The following is a 4,302-nucleotide window of genomic DNA, read 5'->3' as shown; positions in this document are numbered from 1 at the left end:
AAACATTGAATAATCCGGAGTCAAACGTCGGTATTACGAAAAAGTCAATTGAAGTACATCATTTCTGCATTCTATACATATTTTTGTATAGCATTTATCTATTGGTTTTGGTTTTCTTTTTTTTTTCGTTTTTCCTCTTTATTTTCTAAATATAAACAGCATTCTTTTCTCATTGTTGTATCTTCTATTCATTATTTTACTTAGCCGGGATAATTTTTCTGTAATCCTCATTCCATATCCTCTATTGTATATATAAAAAATATAAAGAAAAGAATTTTGACTGAATGCTAGAACATGATGTTCTTGGATTTGCATGCTATATATCATTTTATTCTGGTATCAAAGGTATACAGAAAAATATTAATTAACATAACATTGTTTTGTACATTTGTTGAATATATTTCTTTTTAGTAAACATATTGTACTGTACCTTTAGGTGGCATTATTTGATTAATTTTGAGCATCAACATGTCAAAAGCATACACCTGTCTATATTGAACCTGAATCAAATTATAACATGCATTGCAAACTATTTCTGTGTTAACAAAATGTAATTAAGAATAATGCTACATGTATTGGCTATTATGAAACACCAACGTAAACCTAAAAATTAGTTCCAATGTCCCTCGCGTTGTACATATTATATATTTACAAGGGACATAACTCCTTTTTAAAAAGAATCAAACGTGCAGCATTATAGAACTTTTCCGAAATATTGTGGATATAAATCTATAGAATAAGTTTAATTTAGATCTGACAATAACTGTACCAGCGAGAACACTAACGAGGCCATTTACCCCAAAAATACTTTCAAGGGACATAAATCCTTTATAAATAAGTCGAACGTGCACCATTATAGAACTTATCCGAGGTATTGCTGATATTAATGAATAGTTTAAGTTTGAATTTTTTTTTCAAAAACTGTACCCGCAAGAGCGCTAAAAAGGCCAATTTTCACTGAATTCAATTATTTCCAAGGGACATAACTCTTTAAAAAAAAGTCGAACGGCAATCAATATCGAAATTCTCGAAGGTATTGCTAATATCAAGATAAAGTATAAGTTTTATAAAAAAAAAAAATGGCAAGAATTGTACAGATTAAAGCGTTGAAAAGGCCGAACGTTTAAACACTCCAACGCACGGACAAATGGACACATCGATCAGGCAAACGCCCGATATTTCTATTTCCACTGAAAAAGCTTTCGCAAGGAAAAACAAGTTGTCGTATTTAATTTCTTTCTGATATATTGTGATATATTAAAATTGTGTTTCTTCAGATTTACAAAAAAAAAAAAACACGCAAGGACACATTGTGCATGTATCAAATGAATGTTGTCTGTAAAACGGTGCTTGTGCTAGTGTAAATAGTACGGGTAATTTTGGAGAAAAATGATTTTTCGTTCTTTTTTTTATATAAATAAGGCCGTTAGTTTTCTCGTTTGAATTATTTTAAATTGTCATTTCAGGGCCTTTAGTAGCTTACTATTCGGTATGGGGTTTGTTAATTGTTGAAGGTCGTACGGTGACCTATAATTGTTTATTTCTGTGTTATTTTGGTTTGTTGTGGGGAGTTGTCTCATAGGCAATCATACCTTATCTTCTTTTTTTTATTTTCACAATACTGAAACCCTACGGAAACGATGATAGTTCGTCGGAAGGGGACGATAAATGGCTGTCCCGTGTTAAGAGAGACCCATATATCTTACACGTAAAAAACACCCTTGTAGATTTTGAAAAAGAGCAGGCTAATGCCGCTACAGTGCAGCACTCGCACCTACAATTTGGAAAGGAATTAATATAAGTTACAGTAATTTGTTTCCGAATCCGCTATACATAAATATGTTTTAACTTTTAATGGATAACAATTATTGTCAGAAATTTGCATAATGAAATAAATAATCCTACTTCTATAGTAGGTTCAAGTATCAAAAGTTATCTCGCGAGAGAATCTCGTGTCGCTATTTCAGTAAGACCTACGTATTTCTTTTATGAAATGTGTGCGATACAATTGTAATGCAAAGCTGCTATACTGATTGGCTGTTATACAAAGAATATTTTTTCAGTGATTACTACCAGTTTTAGAGCATGTTTTCTTTAACGTGTTAGTTTTTAGTTGATACTTTAATTAACAAGCGGTCGAAATTGTCCAGAGGATGACGAATTACCCAAAATACTCTATTAAATATATTTTTCAAGGGAAGTTACTCCTTTTCAGGTATTTTTTCAAACAGTTTTTACCCATCGGCTTATACATAGTTAATACAGTCATCTTTTAATGGATATTGAAAGTAAAATTTCATCGAGTAGACTCATATAAACAAAATACTGGGTGTACACATGATCTTCAACACAGTAAACTATTAGATAGCCTTGGTGTAGTGGTTAGCGCATCAGACTTTTAACACAAATGTTCGTTGTGCGATCCAAGTTTCAGTTAGAAAATTTCACGCAGGGACAACAATTGCAAGTATGGTATTGAGAAGCGATAATTGTCTGTAGGAAGTGGAAGACAAATGGCTGAATTTTAAAATTAAGAGAGATTCATGATATCTGTTGCACGTAAAAATGAAATTGTAGGTGTCTAAAAGCAGTCTAATGCTCCTACAAGGCAGCACTCTCACATGCAAAGTGGATATGGATTAGTATTAATTGCAATAAACTGTTTCCCAATCCACTCCTCTATAAATAAATATGTTTAATATAAAAAAGATGTGGTATGATTGCCAATGAGACAACTATCCACAAAAGACCAAAATGACACAAACATTAACAACTATAGGTCACCGTACGGCCTTCAACAATGAGCAAAGCTATAAAAGGGTCCGATAAGACAATGTAAAACAATTCAAACGAGAAAACTAACGGCCTTATTTATGTAAAAAAATGAACGAAGAACAAATATGTAGCACATAAACAAACGACAACCACTGAATTACAGGCTCCTTAAACATACATTTTTATATAACGAATATAAATATAAACATCAAATATTTTTTTATACTATATATCGTACATAAAAATTCAAATTGAATACTGCATTTAAGCATTAAGATATTAAAATATCTGTACCTGTAAAACTGTAAATATCATCCATAAACATACCAAACATTTGTCTTGTTGAAAAACAAAACTTTCAATCACAATGTTCCGGTTTATTAAACCTTTTAAATGACAATATCTGTATTTCTAAACTAAAAGGAACAAAACCACTGTCAAATGTGTGAACTTTGTGAAATAATAAATCGATCAAACTCCTGCAGAAGGTTGGAGATGTGTGTCCAGTGGGACATATTACATTAACATCCGAATAATTCAAAAGAGATTAAAAAAAATAACAGTTAAACAAAGCGGATTTTTCATAAATTAATGATTCGACGTGTACATTTTGTCTATTGTTGGTGAATGAACATGAAATAATCCAAACGAGATGTTTTAAAAGTGTAAGAATTAGATCTCAGAATGTATCTCAACAGGATAAATCAATTAACTGCTTTTTTTTTATAATTTTTTATATATTAAGGACACCCCATGATTTGTAAGATACAATCAAAGGGAAAAAGTTAATTGTTGATTAATCGATTAATTGTTTCTTTTAAAACTTCCAGTGACAGATATTTCAATTCGTTATCTGGTGCTAACAATGTTATCGTTCTTTAGTTCGCCTCAGTCGCTCCGTAGTTTTCGTATGGCGATCTCGATGTCTGTAAAGAAGTTATCAGAGACGTCACAGTGTGTAAATAGATATAAAAAGTTATCAGAGACGTCACAGTGTGTAAATAAATATAAGAAGTTATCAGAGACGTCACAGTGTGTAAATAGATATAAGAAGATATGGTATGAGTGCCAATGAGACAAATCTTAATCCAAGTCACTATTTGTAAAAGTAAACCAGTATAGGTCAAATACGGCCTTTAACATGGAGCATTAGCTCACACCAAACTGCAAGCTATAAAGGGCTACACAAATGATTAGTGTAAAACAGGAAAACCAACGATCTAATCAATATACACACGAGAAAAGAGAAACAACTTTTTGGAACTTTTGGTCCTCTATGCTCTTTAACTTTGTACATGTTTTGGTTTTAGAACTTTTGTCATCAGAGCGTCACTGGTTAGTCTTGTGTGGACGAACGCTCGTCTGGTGTATTAAATTTCAAACCCGGCACCTTTAAATGTGTTAACTATTAATCGTGTATTACTCTGTCCTATATGTTCTCCCATTTATTTGTATTGTAGTCCTATCATGTAATGTTGTCATGTTAATATTATAATTAACATTGCAATAAAAGCGGGAGGTTAGGCA

This window comes from Mytilus edulis, chromosome 14 (assembly GCF_963676685.1).
Source record: "Mytilus edulis chromosome 14, xbMytEdul2.2, whole genome shotgun sequence".
Lineage (NCBI taxonomy): Eukaryota > Metazoa > Mollusca > Bivalvia > Mytilida > Mytilidae > Mytilus > Mytilus edulis.
This window is presented reverse-complemented; position numbering follows the sequence as displayed.